We start from the raw sequence: 22110 nt of genomic DNA on the forward strand, positions 1-22110 counted from the left end.
AGCAGAGCTGAGATTCAGGTTCAAGGCCATAACACGTACAGAAGTTACGTTAATTTAAAAACACTGCTATTAAAGAAGTGGTGTGGAGTTGAGAAGTAGAAGAATGCATATAGTTGGGAACACTGTGTTCATAAACCTGACCAGGGCCTGCTTTGTTGTTTTGGAAACGAGTTGAAGGCAGAGGTTCTGGGGGCCACAGTGGGGTTACGTACAAAGTGATCCATACATAGGCAGCTGTGTAAATTACCTTTGAATTAACTAGAGGAACTCTAGGTTGTAATTCTTAAGTGCAACACCTGAGAATTCAGTGTCATGGACTGAACGTCTCCCTTAGCATGAGAATCACTGAGAATGAGTAAAGCGCCCTTTCGTTTATTTATTTATTTTTTATTTTTTGAGACATAGTTTCGCTCTTGTTGCCCAGGCTGGAATGCAATGGCACGATCTTGGCTCTGCAACCTCTGCCTCCCGGGTTCAAGCAATTCTGCCTCAGCCTCCTGAGTAGTTGGGATTACAGGTGCCCACCACCACGCCCGGCTAATTTTTTTTTTCTTTTTTTTCTTTTTTTTTTTGAGATGGAGTCCCGCTCTTGTTGCCCAGGCTGGAGTGCAATGGCATAATTTCGGCACACTGCAACCTCCGCCTCCCAGGTTCAAGCAATTCTCCTGCCTCAGCCTCCCAAGTAGCTGGGATTATAGGCACCTGCCACTACACCAAGCTAATTTTTTTTTTTTTTTGTATTTTTAGTAGAGATGTGGTTTCACCATGTCGGCCAGGCTGGTCTCGAACTCCTGACCTCAGGCGATTCACCTGCCTCGCCCTCCCAAAGTGCTGGGATTACAAAGAGCCAGCATGCTCAGCCTCCCTGTAATTGATTTGATCCAACTGTCTTAGCTGCAGGAGAATAGAGAAAGGACACATAAGGTCTTAAAAGTACCCTTGGGACACTGGTTACTTGTCGTGGCAGTGTGTAGTGATTATGTATCTCCATCTCTTGTGCAGGGCTATATGCACCAGTCACATCCATTGCACCTGGACTTACTGCTTGGGACGTGAGGGACAGATAATCTAAAGGCTTGGTCTTAACTTTACTGGCTTGGTTTCAAATACCTCATTAAGTGGTTGAGAGAAAATGTAATCAGCAGTCATAACTCTTAGGATGAACGGTAAGAACCACGTCATTGAAAATTGACACTAGACAACATCATATAAGGAACACCTGTAGAATGGGAAACAGCTTGTCCTCTGGTAATTTAGTACAGACTGAAGTTATCTTTATTTCTTGTTTCTTCCTATCCGATACGTGAATATCCAGAAATTCTCATCTCAAACCTTGAAATCGTAAGGATAGTGGTTCAGTATCTGCCTTTGATAACATTCTGTTTTGTTTTTCTGATATGCCGAAGTGTATTTATACGTCTTAAATGTAAAATGTAGTCCTGCTAGTTAAAACTTGTTAACCCGTATAGCATATAGTCACAATTCAGTAATTGTTATGCATAACGAATTGAGTTTCTGTCTGCATTTGAAATTTCTATCTACATATGCATTTTGCTAAAGAATAGTGTATTAAGACTTCCAGTTCTTCCTAATTCTTACACAGATTTAATGTGAACACCACTCTTTAAGGTAGATAGGGAGGGTATTTTGTTGCTTCAGTTCTACACATGGGTTAACAGTACTAAATAATTAAGTAATTTGCCTAAGGTATCATCAACAGGGTATATAGAGCTCAGGTCTCTTGATGGCTTATTAGGATTCTTTTTTTGTGTGTGACAGGGTCTTGCTCTGTTGCCCAGGCTGGAGTACAGTGGCACGATCTTGGCTCACTGCAGCCTCCGCCTCCCAGGTTCAAGCAATTCTTCTGCCTTAGCCTCCTAAGTAGCTGGGATTACAGGCACCTACCACCATTCTTGGCTAATTTTTTGTATTTTTAGTAGAGATGGGGTTTCACCATGTTGGCCAGGCTGGTCTCGAACTCCTGGCCTCACATGATCCATTTGCCTTGGCCTCCCAAAGTGCTGGGATTACAGGCATGAGCCACCACACCTGGCTTGTTAGGATTTTTATGAAACTGTGCTTCCTGTTTGACAACGATGAATTACAAGGTTTAAAAGCAAAAGCTTGTTACTTACATATGACTCCCGCCTGCTACATTCTAACCCCTGGAACCATTTTCCTTTGGAAAATTGCCTTTAGCACATGATTAGAAGCAACATTACATGATCGTCTGCTCACTTTTAATCCTAAATGGTATTTCACAGTTTCTTACTTAGTTCCTAAGACTTGATCTCAACCCACTTTTGTCTGTTTGTAGAAAGTAAATTCATCTTCAAATCACGAACAGTAGTTTCATTCAGAAGCAGAAAATGTTAAGAACTCGTTAGGATCAGTTTTTGTTCCTGAAGGTGTCAGGGCCTTTCTTTAAAACATGCTTTCTGATAAGTCCTTTCTCTTTCACCTTCCACTTCTAATTAGGGACCAAGTTCTTTGATTATGTTTCTTAATTTTCTCTAGTTCCTTTTGTTCCTGTTTCCATTGACACTGTATTCATTCGTCACCTCTGGTTTTGCTCCCTTCAGACCCTTCCCCACTTCTGTCCTTAGCCTTTCTTATTTCTCTAATCATGTTCTTCTGTTTAAATTCCTTAATGAATCCCTGGAATACGCAAAATGAAGGCCAAACTCATGGTTTTAGATGTAGTGTTATTTAGTCCTGAACACATAGATAGGACGTATTATCTTCATCTTAAAGATGAGGAAATGGGTTCACTGTGATTGGTAACTTGCCCACTATTTCACAGCCAAGGAGGAATCTAGAAGGATCAAGAATAGGGCATGATAATCAATGAGTGGATAAATAAATTGTGGTGTATATATACCGTGGAATACTACTCAGTCATAAAAAGGAATGAAGTAATGGCATTTGCAGCAACCTGGATAGAATTGGAGACCATTATTCTAAGTGAAGTAACTCAGGAATGGAAAACCAAACATCATATGTTCTCACTCATAAGTGAGAACTAGGCTATGAGGATGCAAAGACATAAGAATGATACAATGGACTTTGGGGACTTGGAGGAAAGGGGAAAGGTTGGGAGAAGGGTGAGGGATAAAAGACTATACACCGGGTACAGTGTACACTGCTTGGGTGATGGGTGCACCAGAATCTCACAGATCACCACTAAAGTACTCATGTAACCAAACACCACCTGTTCCCCAAAAACCTATTGAAATAAAAAATAATAATCTAAAATAATTTCTGTTAAATTTGAAAAAAACAATAGGGCATGAGTCTGAAAAGGTAGACAGTCATACTCATATAGGAAATGGTGCATTGTGCCAATAATGTTGAACTTTATCTCTTAATTGCTTGTGAGCCATATGGGATTTTAAGCAAGGAGATTGTTTGATCTGATTTGTATTTTAGACAATTCATTTCAGTGACTATGTAGCCTAAAATGGAAGTGGGGAGACTTGGACACGAATTAGAAAACTTGTAATATTTTAGGCAAAAAATGTAAAACGTTAAGAGAGGTAAAGTGGTAGAATTGGGAATGGAGAAGAGAGAATTTTACGAGATACTTTATTGGTTCCCAATCAAAAGTGTGGGGTAAAGAAGCCTGGAATAATTTTTTCTGGTTTGAGTGGTTTAGGTTGTTTTATACCATTTGTTGCACCGTTCATAACCTTTCATGGTTTACCAAATCTGCTTTACTCTTTTATGCCTTCTAGTTGCATAAGCTGGTTCCTTTTGTCGGGGATTCTCTTTTTCTTTCTTTTTCTTTTTTTTTTTTTAACTTGCCTTTTGAAAGCACCTACTCATCTTTTAAGACCTTAGGTTAAATGTCAGACACTTTAGGAACCCTTTCCCAAGTCTATTCTTTGAGCTCTAGAGAACAGAATATGTGTTTCTACATATATTTATGTTACATTTGATCCTGTTGAGTTATGGTCATTCATACATTTTCTTACTTGGTGTTAATTTGAAGCCAGTCTTAGTCATATGTAAGATCCAGTCCTCTAGTCAGCCTAGGCTGTCATATTATGATACTGATTTTCTGTTAGAAAGGCCACATACACCTGATTTTATCACACTTGTTGAAGATGGTATTTTATTCTATTTAGCTTAGATGATTTTCCCCTAGAATGCAAAATAAATTGGATTAATGTATCCATGGCATACTTCTGTTAAATGCAAAGTGAATGTGACTTGTAATTGGGGCTATCCTACCACACAGTCAAAGGTTAGCAATCAAATTTTAGGTATTGTATAAACAAAAGTAGTCAATTATCAGTAGCCATTAAGAAAGTACTAGTGTGTTCCATTTCTGACAGAATGCTAGGTTATATAGCATTAATTATACTCCCAATTGGAGTAACTACATTGGCAATTACAAAATAAAAATATTTATTTTTAAATGCTTTTCTGAGCTGGCACAAAAATAAGGAATCTGTCAAGCTCCCACATAAATAGAAGCAGGGACTCTGAATTCCAACCTGCTTTTACTTTTTTCTAGAAATCCATTTCCAAATCATGAAGAGTTGCTTCAGTTGAGGACAGAAAAAAGTGTTAAGAATTTGCTAGGATCAACTTTTGTGTCTGAAGATGTCAGGGCCTTTCTGTGAAACTTGCCTAACCAAGTGCCGATAAGTAGGTCTTTCATGCTGAAAGTTTCTTCTGAACCCTGGGAACCTTAAGCTTTGGGGGATATCTAACAGGAAATCCTCCAATTAAGCTGAGACCCCAAAGGGCTCCATACAAAGTGTAAAATAGGAAAATAAATGAATATGCCAATCTGTTGGAGATGAATTGAAACATCTTTGCCTTCATCTTGGCACACGTTGGAGGAAATTTCCAAGAATCCATAACCATATGATGAAAGGTAGGGGTTCAGTTTTATTCTTCTGAATATGGCTAGCCAGTTATCCCAGCACCATGTATTGAATAGGAAGTCCTTTCCCCGTTGCTTATTTTTGTTGACTTCCTTGAATATCAGATGGCTGTAGGTGTGTGGCTTTATTTCTGGGTTCTCTATTCTTTCTCATTTACCCTGTATTTTATACTGAGAGTTTTAAAGTGCTATTCCTGAGTTTAAGTCTTGAATCCGTTTGGAATTGATTTTTGTAGACGGTGTGTGGTAGGAATTCAATTTCAATTTTTTCCACGTAATAATCATTTTTTCCAGTTCGATTTATTAAACAATCAACCTCTCCTTTTCATATTGATCATGCATTCCATATTTATCATATGAAAATATTCCTAACATACATGCTTGTTTAGGCTTTCAGTTTTATTCCATTGGCCAATTTATTCATCCCAGAACAAATACCACACTGTCTTTATTACGGCTTCATAATAAATCCTCATATCTGATCCCCTCTCTCTGCTCTTCTTAACAGGTATCTTGGTTATTCTTGACCCCATTTTCCTCTATATGTATTTTAAAAATAGCTTTATTGAACTCTAATCCACATACCACATAATTCAGCCATTTAATGTGTACAATTTAATAGTTTTTAGTATATTCAAAGATATGTACCACCATTGCTACAGTCAATTTTAGAATGTTTTAATTACCTCAAAAAAGCCTCATACTCTGACAAACTCTCTCTGACTCTAACCTTTCCCCGTCCTAAGTAACCACTAATCTACATTCCCTTTGTAGATTTCCCTGCTCTGGACTTTCACACAAATGGGATTAGATAATATGTGGACTTTTATGGTTGGCTTCTTAATGGATTTTCAGAGTTCATGTAAGGACCATATATTAGTACTTCATTTCTTTTTATGACTACATAATATTCCATTGTATGAATATGCATATGACTAAATAATATTCCATTATATGAATATTCCACATTTTTATCCATTTATTTGTTACTGAACATTTGTGGTGTTGTTTCTACCTTTTGGCTATTATGAATAATGCTGCTATGAATATTCATGTGCGAATTTCGGTGTGGACATATGTTTTCATTTCTTACGAATATTCCTAGGAGTGGATCTTCTGGGCCTTATGTTAACACTATGTGCAACCATGTGAGGAGCTGGCAGACTGTTTTCTAAAGCAGTTGTACCATTTCACATTCTCACTAGCAGTATATGAGGATTTGGGTTTCTTTACTTCTGTTGTTCTCCCTAAGAGTTTCATAGTGTAAAACTATAAAGAGCAAAACTCTTACACTTATTTACTTGACTCATTTTGAGTTACCTTTATATTTGATGTAAAATAAAAGACCAACTTCATTCTTTTGTATGTGGCTATCCAGTTGTTCCTTCTCCACTGAACAGTCTTCGTACTTTTGCTGACAATCGGTAGGCCATAGATGTATGAATTTATTTCTGGACTCTCAAGTTTACTCTACTTGTTGATATATTAGTCCTTGTACTAGTACCACATTGTCTTGATTATCATTGTTTTGCAGTAGGTTTTGAAATTGGGAAGTATTAAGGGAGGAGACCACCCCTCATATTATGCCCAATTTCTGCCTCTAAAGAAAGAAAAAGTAAAAACTAAAAGGCAGAAATCAAATCCACAAGTAGACAGCCTGGTGCCACACCCTGGGCCTGGTAGTTAAAGATCGACCCCTGACCTAATTGCTTATGTTATCTATAGATTACAGGCATTGTATAGAAAAGCACTGTGAAAATCCCTATCCTGTTTTGTTCTGATCTAATGACTGGTGTATACAGCCCCCAGTCACGTACCCCCTGCTTGCTCAACTGATCATGACCCTCTCACGTGCACCCCCTTAGAGTTGAGAGCCCTTAAAAGGGACAGGAATTGCTCCGGGAGCTCAGCTCTTGAGACAGGAGTCTTGCCGATGCCCCCGGCTGAATAAATCCCTTCCTTTTTTAACTCGGTGTCTGAGGATTTTTGTCTGTGGCTCGTCCTGCTACGGTATGAGTCATCCTCCTTTGTTCTTTTTCAGGATTATTTAGTGTATTAGTTCATCTTATGTTGCTATAAAGAGATACTTGAGGCTGGGTAATTTAGAAAGAAAAGAGAATTGGCAGTAAGTGGAGTAAACTTGAGAGTCCAGAAATAAATTCATACATCTATGGCCTACCGATTGTCAGCAAAAGTACCAAGACTGTTCAGTGGGGAAGGAACAACTGGATAGCCACATACAAATAGAATAGAATAGAATAGAATAGAATAGAATAGAATAGAATAGAATAGAATAGAATAGAAATTGGCTCAAGTTTCTGCAAGCTGAACATAAAGGAAGCACAGTGCCAACATCTGCTTCTAGTGAGGCTTTAAGAAGCTTATAATCTTGGCAGAAGGTAACAGGGAGCAGGGAGCCAGCATGTTCCATGGCAAGAGGAGAGCAAGAAGCAAAGGGGGAAGGTCCCAGACTTTTAAAAATAGCCAGATCTCATGTGAACTCAGAGCAAGATCTCACTTATCACAAAGAAGATGGTGCCATACCATTCATGAGGAATCCACCCCCATTATCCAATACCACCCACTAGGCCCCACCTCCAACATTAGAGATCACATTTCAACATGAAGTTTGCAGGAGGCACACATCCAAATCATGTAATTTTTCCTCCGCTCCCCCTAAATCTCATACCCTTTTCACATTGGAAAATACAATCATCCCTTCCCCAAAGTTCTTCAAAATCTTAACATATTCTAGCTTCAATTCACTCAAAAGTTCAAAGTCCAAAGTCTCATCTGAAACTCAAGTCAAGTTTCTTCCATCTATGAGCCTGTAAAGTTGAAACCAAATTATTTGCTTCCAAGATACAATAGTGGTATATAGGCATTGAGTAAACATTCCCATTCCAAAAGGGAGAAATTGGCCAAAAGAAGAGGGTTAAAGGCCCCATGCAAGTTTGAAACCCAGCAGGGAAGGCATTAAATCTTAAAGCTCTAGCATAATTCTTAACTCTGTATCTTGCATCCCAGTGCAAGGGGTGGGCTCCCAAGGCCTTAGGTAGCTTCATCCCTGTGGTTTTCCTGGGCACAGCCCGTGTGACTGCTCTCATGGGTTAGAGTTGAGAGCCTGCAGCTTTTCTGGGCTCAGGGTGCAAGCTGCCAGTGGACCTACCATTCTGGGGTCTAGAGGGTGGTGGACCCTTCCCACAGCTCCACTAGTAGGGACTCTGTGTGGGGGCCTCCAACCCCACATTTCCCCTTGGCATTGCCCTGGTAGAGTTTCTCTGTGGGGGCTCCAACCCTGTAGCAGGCTTCTGCCTGGACACCCAGGCTTTTCCATACATCCTCTGAAATCTAGCTGGCAGGTGCCAAGCCAAGATTTCTTTCATTCTTGCATTCTGTGTTTCTGCAGGCTTAACATCACATGGAAGCTTCCAAGGCTTATGGCTTGCATGCTCTGAAGTGGGAGCCCAAGGTGTATCTGAAGTCCTCGGAGCCACAGCTGGAGCTATAGCAGCAGGGTTATGGGGAACAGCCTCTAGAGGTAGTGCAGAGCAGCAGAGTCCCAGGCCTGACCTTGAAACCATTTTTTCCTCCTAGGCCTTTGGGCCTGTGATGGGGGAGCTGCCTTGAAGATCTCTGAAATGCCTTTGAGACTATTTTCCCATTGTCTTGGATATTAGCAGTTTGCTCCCTTTTAGTCATGCTAATCTCTCTAGCAAGTGGTTACTCCACAGCCTGCTTGGATTCTTTCTCTACCACAAGGTCAGGCTGCAAAATTTCTAAATGTTGATACTCCGCTTCCTTTTTAAATATAAGTTGCAACTTTAAGTCATTCCTTTGCTCCCACATCTGATAACAGATTGCTAGAAACAGCCATACCACTTCCTGAACACTTTGTTGCTTAGAAATTTCTTCTATGATATTCTAAGTCATCACTCTTAATTTCAAATTTCCAAAGATCTCTAAAACATGAACACAATGCAGCTGAGTTCTTTGCTAGGGCATAACATGGGTAACTCTCATTAATAGGGCATAACTCCAATAACTGGAGTTATTTCCTCATTTCCATCTCATCAGCCTGGACATCACTGTCCAAATTTTTATCAGCATTTTAATCACAATGATTTAACCAGTCTCTAAGAAATTGCAAACTTACCCTCATCTTTCTATCATATTCTCCAAACTCTTCCACCTCTGCCTATTACCAAGTTGCAAAGCCACTTTCACATTTTCAGGTATCTTTGTAGCAATGCCCTACTCCTTGGTGCCAATTATCTGTATTAATTCATTCTTGTGTTTCTATAAATAAATACCTGAAGCTGAGTAATTTATAAAGAAAAGCTTAATAAAACTTCTTTATAAAACTTATAAAGAAAAGTTTAATTTGCTCACAGTTCTGTAGGTTGTAGATGAAGTATAGTATCAGCATCTGCTTCTGGTGAGATCTCAGGAAGCTAACAATCCTGGTGGAAAGTGATGGAGAGGCGGCATGTTGCATGGCAAGAGCAGGAGCAAGAGAGAGAGTGAGTGGGGGAGGTCCCAGACTTTTAAACAACCAGATCTCATGTGAACTCTGAGCAAGAGCACATCTATCACCAAGGGGATAGTTCTAAGCCATTCATGAGGGATCTGCCCCAGGATGTAACACCTCCCACTAGGCCCCACCTCCAACACTGGAGATCTCATTTCAACATATTTGGATGGGACACTCATCATATCCTTCGGCTATTCTAGATAACTTGCAATTTTATACAGATTTTAGGATAAAATTTTCAATTTATACAAAGAAGTCAGCTGAGATTCTTACAGGGCATGTGTTCATTCTGTAGATCAGTTTGGGAGTCAGTTTGTCATTTTAACAATGTTAAGTCTTCCAATCCATAAACATGGGATGTTTTTCCATTTATTTAGTCTTCTTTAATGTCTCTCAACAATATTTTATAGTTTTTAGGGTATAAGATTTGCACTTTTTTGGTTAAATGTATTCCTAAATATTTTATTTTATTTTATTTTATTTACTCTTTTATTTTATTATTTCATTTTATTTTATTGAGACAGAGTCTTGTTCTCTCACCCAGGCTGGAATGCAGTGGCATGATCTTGGCTCACTGCAGCCTCCATCTCCTAGGCTCAAGCAATTTTTGTGCTTCAGCCTCCCAAGTATCTGGGATTCAGTCATGCACCACCATGCCCGCCTATGTTTTTGCATTTTTAGTAGAGATGGGGTTTCACCATGTTGGCCAGGCTGGTCTCGAACGCCTGGCCTCAAATGATCCTCCCACCTCGATCTCCCAAAATGGTGGGATTACAGGCATGAGACACTGCACCTGGCCTTATTTTATTTTTTGATGCTATTATGAACAGAATTATTAGGTCGGTCCTTCCTTCCTTCCTTCCTTCCTTCCTTCCTTCCTTCTTCCCTCCCTCCCTCCCTCCCTTCCTCACAGTATCACTCTGTCCCCTAGGCTGGAGTACAGTGGCACAATCAGCTCACTGCAGCTTTCTCTTCCCTGGGCTCAAGAGATCCTCCCACCTCAGCCTCCTGAGTAGCTGGGACTATAGGTATGCACCAGCACACCTGACTAATTCTTTTTTTATTTTTTGTAGAGACAGGGTTTTGCCTTGTTGCTCGGGCTGGTCTTGAACTCCTGGCCTCAAGTAATTCTCCATCCTCGGCCTCCCAGAGTGGTGGGATTACAGGTGTGAGCCACTGTGCCTGGCCCAGAATTGTTTTCTTAATTTCATTTTCAGATTACACTGCAAATGTATAGAAATACAATTGATTTTTATATAGATACTGTATCTTGCAACCTTGCTGAGTTCATTTATTAATTCTAATATAGTTTTTAAAAAGTAGATTAATTAATATTTTCTATATACAAGATAGTTTACTTCTTCCTTTCCTATCTGGTTTTATTTATTTATTTATTTATTTATTTTTGAGCCAAAGTCTAGCTAGACATAGTCACCCAGACTGGAGTGCATTGGTACCATCTTGGCTCACTGCAACCTCTGCCTCCTGGGTTCAAGTGATTCTCCCACCTCAGCCTCCTGAGTAGCTGGGACTCAAGGTGCACACCACCATGCCCAGCTAATTTTTGTATTTTTTGGTAGAGATGGGGTTTCACCATGTCAGTCAGGCTGTTCTCAAACTCCTGACCTCAAGTGATCTGCCCGCCTTGGCCTTCCAAAGTGCTGAAATTACAGGCATGAGCCATTGCATCTGGCCTTCCTTTCCTATTCAGATGCCTTTTATATATTTTTCTTGCCAAATTTCTCTGAATAAAATCTCTGGTAAATGTTGAACAAAAATGATGAGTGGGTATCCTTTTCTTGTTTCTGATCTAAGGAGTAAAACATTCCGTCTATCATCATTAAGTATGATGTTTGCTGTGGGTTTTCATAGATAGCTGTTTTCTGGGTTGAAGAAACTATTCTTAGTTTTCTTAGTGTGTGTGTTTTTGTTTTTGTTTTTGTTTTTGTTTTTGTTTTTGTTTTGGAGATGGAGTTTTGCTCTTGTTGCCCAGGCTGGAGTGCAGTGGTGTGATCTCGGCTCACCGCAACCTCCGCCTCTCGGGTTCAAGCCATTCTCCTGCCTCAGCCTCCTGAGTAGCTGGGATTACAGTCATGCGCCACCACGCCTGGCTAATTTTGTATTTTTAGTAGAGATGGGGTTTCTCCATGTTGGTCAGGCTGGTCTTGAACTCCTGACCTCAGGTGATCCACCTGCCTTGGCCTCCCAAAGTGCTGGGATTACAGGCGTGCACCACCATGCCCGGCCATGTTTTTGTTTTTTTAATACCATGAAGGCATGCTGGATTTTGTCAAATGCTTTTTGTGCATCCATTGGCATGATTGTGTGATCTTTATTTATTCTATTGATACGTATGACATTAACTGATTTTCAGATATCGAAATAACTTACATTCCTGGGATAAATCCTAGTTAGTCATGGGGTGTAATTCTTATATGTTGCTGGATTTGATTTGTTAGCATTTTGTCAAAAAATTTTGTGTACTTTCTTTTTTTTTTTTGAGACAGATTCTCGCTCTGTATCCCAGGCTGGAGTGCAGTGGTGTGATCTCGGCTCACTGCAAGCTCCACCTCCCAGGTTCACGCCATTCTCCTGCCTCAGCCTCCCGAGTAGCTGGGACTACAGGCGCCCGCCACCTTGCCCGGCTAATTTTTTGTATTTTTTTTAGTAGAGACGGGGTTTCACCATGTTAGCCAGGATGGTCTCGATCTTCTGACCTCGTGATCTGCCCGCTTCGGCTCCCAAAGTGCCAGGATTACAGGTGTGAGCCACCACGTCCGGCCATGTATGTATTCTTAAGAGATATATAGTTTTATTTTCTTGTGATGTCTCTGTCTGGTTTTGTCATTTTATTCTAAAATAATTTGGGAAGTGTTTTCTTCTCTTCAATTTTCAGAAAAGTTTGTGAACTAAAGAACTGGCATTAATTCTTATTTAAATATTTGTGGAATTCATAGGTGAAGCCCTCTGGGCCTGATATTTTCTTTGTGAGTAATTTTATAACTACTAACTCAGTCTTTCTACGTGTTACGGGTCTTTTCAGATTGTTTATTTCTTCTTAAATTAATTTTGGTATTTTGTGTCTTCCTGGGATTTTTTTAAAGTTATCTCATTTTTTGGCATATAATCATTAATTAGTACTCCTTTCTAATCCTTTTTATTGTTGTAGGTTTATAGTCCTATATCCTCTTTCATTCCTGATTCTAGAAATCAGAGTCTTCTGTATTTTTATTGGTGTCAGTTTAGCCAAGTTTGTTAATTTTATTGATGTTTTTCAAGAACAAGTTTTTTGTTTTATTGATTTATCTCCATTGTTTGTCAGTGCTCTGTTTCATTTATTCCTGCCCTGATCTTAATTGTTTCCATACCTTCACTTGCTTTAGGTTCAGTTTGCTCATCTCCTAGGGTCTTAATGTATTAGGTTATTGATTTGAGATCTTCATATAGGTATTTAGAGCTATAAACTTTTCTCTGTGTATTGCTTCGGCTGTATCCCATAATTGCGCCTTCATTTTTATCATCTTAATGTATTTTATGATTTCCATTTTTATTTCTTCTTTGACCTATTGGTTATTTAGGAGTATGTTATTTTATTTTCACATATTTGTAGGTTTCTCAATTTTTTTCATGTTATCAATTTATAATTTATTTTATTTGTATTCAATGAATATTCCTTGTGTTATTTCTGTCCTTTTACATGTATTAAAATGTTTTATGGCTTTGTATATGGTCTACCCTAGATGATATTTTATGTGCATTTGAGATAAATGTATATTTACTTGTTGAATAACAGACTCTCTTCTTTCTTACAGAAGTTTTGCAGGTTTTCTTAAATAGATGTTTCTTCATTTACTCTTTGCTGTCAGAACCATTTCTAGAGGTTGTTTTATTAAAAAAGTAATTTTTATTCTGACTAACTAAAATTTTGTACACTTTAACCATAACTCTCCATTTCCTCGCATCTCCCCCGACCTCTGTTAAACATTTTCTACTCTACTTCTATGAATTAATTTTTTTAGATTCCATATATAAGTGAGATCATGCAGTATTTGTCTTTCTGTACCTGCCATGTTTCACTTAGCCTAATGTACTTGAGGTTCATCCATGTTGTCCCAAGTGACAGTGTATTATTTTTAAAGGCTGCATAGTATTTCATTGTGTATATCTACCACATCTTTCTTTTCTTTCTTTCTCTTTCTTTTTTCCTTCTTTCTTTCTTTCTCTCTCTCTTTCTCTCTTTTCCTTCCTTCCTTCCTTTCTTCTTTCCTTCCTTCCTTCCCTCCCTTCCTTCCTTCCCTCCCTCCCTCCCTCCCTCCCTCCCTCCCTCCCTCCTTCCTTCCTTCCTTCCTTCCTTCCTTCCTTCCTTCCTTCCTGCTTGCCTTCCTTCCTTCCTTCCTTCTTTCTTTCTCTCTCTCTCTCTCTTTCTTTCTTTCTTTCGATGGAGTCTAACTCTGTCACCAAGCTGGAATGCGGCACTGCTGTCACAGCTCACTGCAACCTCTGACTCCCTTGTTCAAGTGATTCTCCTGTCCCAGCCTCCAGAGTAGCTGGGATTACAGGCATGCACCACCATGCCCAGATGATTTTGTATTTTTAATAGAGACGGGGTTTCACCATGTTGGCCAGGATGGTCTCGATCTCCTGACCTCGTGACCACCTGCCTTGGCCTCCCAAAGTTTTGGGATTACAGGTGTGAGCCACCACACCCGGCCTACTGCATTTTCTTTGTCAATCCATCTGTTCATAGACACTCAGATTGATTACATATTTCGGCTATAATAAATAATTATGTAATGAACTAGGAATTGTAGATATCCCTTTAACACATTGATTTCAGTTCCTTTGGATATATTCACAGAAGTAGAATTGCTGGATTATATGGTAGTTCTATTTTTACTTTTTTTGAGGGACCTCCATACTGTTTTCTATAATGCTTTATTTCAGTTTTTTCTTAATCTTTAAGTCTTTATTTCTCCCTCATTCTTAAAAGATAGTTTTTATTGATACAGGATTTTTGGATGACAGTTTTGTTTCTTTCTTTGAGCACTTTAAATATGTTATCCCACTGCGTTCTGGTGTCCATAGTTTCTGTGAAAACATTAGCTGTTAATCTTATTGGAGTTTCCTTGTAATTGATGACTCCTTTTTTTTTCTTGCTGCTTTCAAGACTTCTTCCCTTCCTTCTTCCCCCAACCCCTTATTTCTTTTTGGAATTGCAGAATTTTTACCATATCTGTTTCTAGATTTGTTTGTGTTTATCCTGTTTAGTGTTCATTGAGCTTCCTGGATGTGTAGGTTATTGTTTTCCAATAAATTTGGGAAATTTCTTCTCACTATTACTTCGAATAATCTTTCATATTCTTTCTCTCCTCTTCTTGTTACTCCCATTACATAAATGCATGTGATTGATGGTGTCCTACATTTCTCCGAAGCTCTGTTCATATTTTTCATTGTGTTTTTTTCTGTCTTTTTCTGGCTTGCATAATCTGTTTGATCAGTCTTAAGGTTTGCTAATTATTTCTTATGCCAGTTCAAATCTACTGTTGGGCTCCCCTAGTGAATTTTTTAAAATTTCAGTTGTACTTTTCAACTTTATAATTTCCATTTGTTTCTTTTTCATACTTTCTTTTTATTGATCTCTTTTATTTGATGTGACTTTGTCATCATACTTCCTTTACTCCTTTAGTTATATTTTCCTTTGTTTTGTGAACATACTTATAATGACTATTTTGAAATCTTGTTGTGTTAAATCTAATATCTGGTTGTAATCATGGGAAGTTTATGTTGGCTGTTTTTAATTTTATTTTTCTGTTGTATGGTTTATACTTTCTGATTTGTTACATGCCTTGTAAGTTTTTGTTGGAAACTGGACATTTTAGATACTGTAGCAACATCAGCACTCATCTTTCCCCTCTGGGGTTTTTTATTAGCCTGTTTCATTTTTAGCAACTGGTTGGATTAGTTTAGTGAAGTTTACTTTCTTTGTACTATCCCTCCACCACACACAGTGTGTTAAGCCTCTGATGCTGTTCCTGAAAAGGTGCAGCATATGGTGGCATACCCAGCCACCACAGCTCCCTACAGCCTTGAACTTCTGGGCTTAAGTGATCCTCCCACTTTGGCCTCCCAAAATATTCTGGGACCACAGGTGTGAGGTACTGCATCCAGCCCTGCTTTATTTTTTTAATAGGATGATTTATGAAATAAAAAATTTTCTTTTCCATCCATTCTCATGTTAATTTCTCTATATCATCTAAGTTGTTACATTTGTTGGCATATGAATATTAATATTTTTTTTTTCTTTTGAGATAGAGTCTTGCTCTGTCATCCAGGCTAGAGTGCAGTGGCATGATCTTGGCTCACTGCAAGCTCTGCCTCCCAGGTTCACACCATTCTCCTGCCTCAGCCTCCTGAGTAGCTGGGATTACAGGCACATGCCATCACGCCTGGTTAATTGTATTTTTAGTAGAGACTGGGTTTGACCGTGTTAGCCAGGATGGTCTTGATCTCCTGACCTCGTGATCTGCCTGCCTCAGCCTCCCAAAGTTCTGGGATTACAGGCGTGAGCCACCACACCTGGCCAATACTTTTCTTTTTAATACAATTCATCAGTTCCCTTTTTTCATTAGTGATATTGTTCTCATCTTCTCTTTTTTTCATTGATTAATCTTACCAGAGATTTGTCTACTGAGTTGGTTTTTCTGAAATCACCTTTTGCTTTTCTTTTCTATTTTATTTGTTTCTGCTGTTATTTTTACTACCTCATCATCTACTTTCTTTAGGTTTACAGTGTTGTTATTTTTCTAACTTCTTAACATGGACATTAGATCCAATAATTTTGAACCTTTATTCTTTTTTATTTAAACATGTAAGGCTATACATTTCTAAGAACAGGTATTGATGCATACCATACATTTCAACATATAGTGGTTTCACTATATTTCTGTTTGAGGTTTCCCTCAAATTTCAATTGTGATTAATTTTTTTCTCTAGGTGTTATTTAGCATTATGTTTTAATATTCTCAAAAATATTTTGTTATTAAATTGTCAATTATATTGCAGTCAGAGGTATTAGTACATATAGTACTTATTCGAAATTGAAATTTTTTAATAATAATAAATGATCATTAAAAAAATATTCTGGCCAGGCACAGTAGCTCATGCCTGTAATCTCAGCACTTTGGGAGGCCAAGGCTGGCAGATCACCTGAGGTCAGGAGTTCAAGACCAGCCTGACCAACTTGGAGAAACACCATCTCTACTAAAAAAAAAAGAAAAAGTTAGCCAGACGTGGTCATTAAAAAAATATTCTGGCCAGGCACGGTAGCTCACGCCTGTAATCTCAGCACTTTGGGAGGCCAAGGCTGGCAGATCACCTGAGGTCAGGAGTTCAAGACCAGCCTGACCAACTTGGAGAAACACCATCTCTACTAAAAAAAAAAAAAGAAAATGTTAGCCAGACGTGGTGGCACATGCCTGTAATCCCAGCTACTTGGGAGGATGAAGCAGGAGAATTGCTTGAACCTGGGAGGTGGAGGTTGCGGTGAGCTGAGATCGCGCCATTGCACTCCAGCCTGGGCAACAGGAGCAAAATTCCATCTCAAAAAAAGTTGTTTTTTTTTTTCTCAGTGCTTGAGAAAAATGTACATTCTCTAATTGTTAGGTTCAGAACTTTCTATGTGTATTAGATCAAGCTTGTTTACTTTGTCATTCAGATCTTTTATATTTTTGCTGATTTTTGTTTGTTTAATCGCAGAGTAAATTTAAAGAAAATAGAGAGAAGGACAAAGAACTTAAGAGTTGAGCTACCATTCAACACAGCAATCCCACTACTGGGTATATACCCAAAGGAAAATAAATCATCTAACCAAAAGGACACATGGACCTGTGCGTTCATTGCAGTACTATTCACAATAGCAAAGACAAGGAATTAACCCAGGTGCCCATCAATGGTGGATTGGATAGAGAAAATGTCATACGTATATGCCATGGAATACTACACAGCCATAAAAAGGAATGAAATTATGTCTTTTGCAGCAACATGGATGCAGCTGGAGGCCATTATCCTAAGTGAACTAACACAGAAACAAAATCATATACTTCATGTTCTTACTTATGGAAGCTAAACCTTGGCTACACATGGACATAAAGATGGGACTAATAGACGATGGAAATTGCTAGAGCGTGAAGAGAAGAAGTAGGGGAAAGACTGAAAAACTACCTACTGGGTACCACGCTCACTACCTGGATGATGGCTTCGATCACACCCCAAACCTTGTACCACACAGAATACCCATGTACCAAACCTGCACATGTACCCCTGATTCTAAGATAAAAGATGAAAACAATTAATTGTAATAAACTGTAATAAACTGATTCACTGTTCCATTTATGCCCCATGCCTTGCAACAAGAGGTTTGTAGACTCGAAAGGAAGGAGATATTATAGTTTTGATCTTGTTAAGACAAGGAAGTATCATTGTTTTGGAGGAAATGTGATTCCCTGACATAGCAACATGTCTGTTAATAAGTAGGCCCTGTCATCTCACTGTGTACCCTTTCTTCATAATACTGACCTATATGGAAAGAATAGACTCTTGATAAATATTTTTAAATAAATGAACGAATAAAAAGTAAAAGAAAAACAAAAGAAAATAGAAGGAAGTTATTATTATTATTATTAGTAGTAGTAGTATTTTTTGAGACGGAGTCTCACTTTCACCAGGCTGGAGTGCAGTGGTGCAATCTTGGCTCACTGCAACCTCTGCTTCCCGGGTTCAAGCAATTCTCCTTCCTCAGCCTCCTGAGTAGCTGGGATTACAGGCGCCCACCGCCACGCCCAGTTAATTTTTGTATTTTTAGTAGAGACGGGGTTTCATCATGTTGGCCAGGATGGTCTCGATCTCCTGACCTCGTGATGCACCCACCTCGGTCTCCCGAAGTGCTGGGATTACAGGTGTGAGCCACCGCACCTGGCCAGAAGGAAATTATTAATTGCAGAAATAAATGACGGAGAATCCAATGACAAAATTTAATAGGGAGGATCAATCAAGAAAAAAATGTATTTATCTGGAAGGGGTGATGAAAGGATAAACCATTGGTAAGATTTCTATTTCTATATAAAGAAGGAAAAGGTGCAAACCACACTAGGATTGAATAGGGGTCTGTAACTAGACTTGCTGCAGAGACTAAACAGTGGAATGTTAGGGGAAAAATGTATGCTGATAAACTTGCAAACTTAGTGGAAATTGAAAAAAAAATGAATAGAGAACTATAGTTTACCAAAACTTTTTCAAGGAGAAATAGAAAACATTAGTTCTATAATTATGAAAGTCAATGAAACATAGTTTTAAAATATTAAAAAACATACCATACCTTAATGCTTGGTTTTAGTGATAGTTCTACCAAATATAATAAAACAGATAATTTCAAATTTTGCCAAATTTTTCAGAGAATAGAATAAGAGGAGGACATGCTGTGACTTTTTTTTTTTTTTTTTTTTTTTTTTTTGAGACAGAGTCTTGCTCTGTTGCCCAGGCTGGAGTACAGTGGTGCCATCTCGGCTTACTGCAAGCTCCGCCTCCTAGGTTCACGCCATTCTCCTGCCTCAGCCTCCCGAATAGCTGGGACTACAGGCGCCCACCACCATGCCTGACTAAGTTTTTGTTGTTTTAGTAGAGACGGGGTTTCACCGTGTTAGCCAGGATGGTCTTGATCTCCTGACGTCGTGATTTGCCCGCCTCAGCCTCTCAAAGTGCTGGGATTACAGGCGTGAGCCACCGCGCCTGGGCCTGTGAGTCATTTTTTTATGAAATTGAGTAGAACCACAGAAATAAACTCATGCATGCATAAAAAACTTGATTTTTGGCAGAGTGGAAATTCTCTGTAGAGAAAGGTATATTAATGGTTCTGTGCCAGTAAGTCTTTTAAATGGGGGGGAAAAAGTGATCTTAGAGTCCTAACTTTATAACATATATGAATATCAATTACATATAGATTTAGAATGAAAATGTGAATGGCAACTTTTTAAAACTTTAGAAGGCAATAGAAAATAATATCTTGAAGTCTTGGGGCACCTAAAATATATATATAAAAAAACTCCTGTGAATCAATAAATGAAATACAAACAAATCAGTAAAAAAAAAAAATGTGTAAAAACATTTATGGGCATTTTTTTTCTTTCTTTAAGACAGAGTTTTGCTCTGTTACCCAGGCTGGAGTGCAGTGGTATGATCTCAGCTCACTGCAACTTCTGCCTCCTGGGTTCAACTGATTCTCCTGCCTCAGCCTCCTGAGTAGCTGGAATTACAGGTATGTGCCACCATGCCCGGCTAATTTTTGTATTTTTAGTAGAGACAGGGTTTCGTCATATTGACCAGGCTGGCCTCAAACCCCTGACCTCAGGAGTGATCCGCCCACCTCAAGAATGATCCGCCTGCCTCAGCCTTACTGGGATTACAAGTGTGAGCCACTGCGCCTGGCCCTTTTATAGACATTTTAACAGGAGACTAATAGCATATGAAAAGATGCTTGTTCTTACTGATATGCAAATTGTAGATACCATTTTCATACTCAACTATTTGAAAATATTTTAAAAGCTGGGCAAAACCAAAGTTGGGAAGGATGTGGAACTGTGAGAACTCTCATCTCCTGTTGTTGGGAGAGTCAACTGATATAAATACTTTGGGGAGAAAATGTTGTAATCTAATAAGTCTGAGAATCATAATACTTTATGATCCAGAAACCTGCCCTAAGTATGTATGCCAGAGAAACTCTTGCCAATATATAGGAAGCATGTACAAATGTCTATATTGCTTATAAAAACAAAGCCCAGAAATACTAAAATGCCTACTAACAGTGGAATGGATGTATAATTGGACATCTACAAGTGTATAATTGTACATATATTATAGAATATTAACAAACGTATAATTATACATATTTAGCCACATATACATATAGAATGTTGTAAGGAATTAAAAATGAAAGAAATATCCCTCCACACATCAACATACATGAACCTCCAAAGAGTAATGTTGAATATAGGAAGCAGGTCATAGAAGGCTTTTGAGCTATGAATCCATTAATAGAAAGTTCAAAATCAGGTAAAACTAAAATATATTTTAGGAATACATTTAAATATATTAAAACTCATAAAAACCAAAAGAATGATTAACTCAAAATACAAGATATTGGTTTTCTCTGGAGAGAAAGGAAGAGAGGGGCATAGATGAGTTTGCCTTTAAGAGAGTAATTAGAGTATTAAGTCTGTTTCTTGTTTTTGGTTTGTTTATGTTTTTGAGATGGGGTCTCTCTCAGTCACCCAGGCTAGAGTGCAGTGGTACAATCTCGGCTCGCTGCAACCTCTGCCTCCCAGGCTCAAGTAATGCTCCCACCTCAGCCTCCCAAGTGGCTGGAACTATAAGTGTGCCACTACACCCAGCTAATTTTTGTATTTTTAGTAGAGATGGGGTTTCACCACGTTGCCCAGGCTGGCCTTGAACTCCTGGGCTCAAGTAATCCACAGGCCTCAGCCTCCCAAAGTGCTAGGATTACAGATGTGAGCCACCGTGCGTGACTAAGTCTGTTTCTTAAACTGGATGGTGGTAGGTACAGTGATGTTCACTTTATTTGAAAAACCATACATTTATCTTTTACATATGCTTATTTATCTGAAATATTTCACAGTAAAAATTTTTAGAAGATTCTAGAGAGGAGGAGTCTGAGAAGATGGAGGAGTAGGAAGCGCCAGGGATCTGTCTCCCATCTAGACAACAATTGCACTGTCAGAATCTGTAAACAGGCCGGGCCCAGTGGCTGATACCTGTAATCCCAGCATTTCGGGAGGCCGAGGCAGGTAGATCATCTGAGGTCAGGAGTTCAAGACCAGCCTGACCAACATGGTGAAACCCTGTCTCTGCTAAAAATAAAAAATTAGCTGGCATGCTAGTGCACGCCTATAATCTCAACTACTTGGGAGGCTGAGGCAGGAGAATCACTTGAACCCGGGAGGCAGAGGTTGCAGGGAGCCAACATTGCGCCATTGCACTCCAGCTTGAGCAACAAGAGTGAAACTGTCTTTAAAAAAAAAAAAAAAAAAGAATCTGTAAACAAAACGTTTACATGCACTGGGAAACCAAAAAATTTGTGTGGCTCACTTTATTGCAACATTGGTTTGGCTTTATTGTGGCTGTCTGGAACCAAACCCACAACACCTCTGTGTTTGCCTGTTTGTTTATACACAAGGTTTATACACAAGGTTTATTTATACATAAGGTTTCACTCTGTCACTCAGGCTGGAGTGCAGCCTCCGAGTCGCAATCACGGCCCACTGCAGCCTCGACCTTCTGGGCTCAAGTGATCCTCTCACTTCAGCTTCCCAAGCAGCTGGGACTACAGGCACACACCACCACACCTAACTAATTTTTAAATTTTTTGTAGAGGTGAAGTCTCCCTATGTTGCCCAGGCTGGTCTCAAACTCCTGGGCTCAAGCCATCCTTCCACTTCAGCCTCACAAAGTGCTGGGATTGCAGAGTGAGCCACCATGCCCGACCTCGCCTGTATATTTAATACCACTGAACTGTACACTTAAAGATAGTCAAGACGGTGAATTTCATGATATGCGTATTTTACCACAATAACAAATTACGAGAAAAAGCTGTTAGAGAACAACAACAACAAAA

The 22110-nt window shown here is 39.0% G+C and overlaps 1 long non-coding RNA gene across 1 annotated transcript; it reads left to right on the forward strand.

Moving 5' to 3' along the window:
* The first annotated feature begins 1002 nt into the window (after nucleotides 1-1002).
* Nucleotides 1003-18081, forward strand: LOC144335199 (uncharacterized). The gene is made up of 3 exons (XR_013405843.1): nucleotides 1003-1166; nucleotides 12097-12213; nucleotides 17184-18081. It is a non-coding gene; the product is annotated as an uncharacterized LOC144335199 (long non-coding RNA).
* The last annotated feature ends 4029 nt before the right edge of the window (nucleotides 18082-22110 follow it).

This window comes from Macaca mulatta, chromosome 16 (assembly GCF_049350105.2).
Source record: "Macaca mulatta isolate MMU2019108-1 chromosome 16, T2T-MMU8v2.0, whole genome shotgun sequence".
NCBI classification, from domain to species: domain Eukaryota; kingdom Metazoa; phylum Chordata; class Mammalia; order Primates; family Cercopithecidae; genus Macaca; species Macaca mulatta.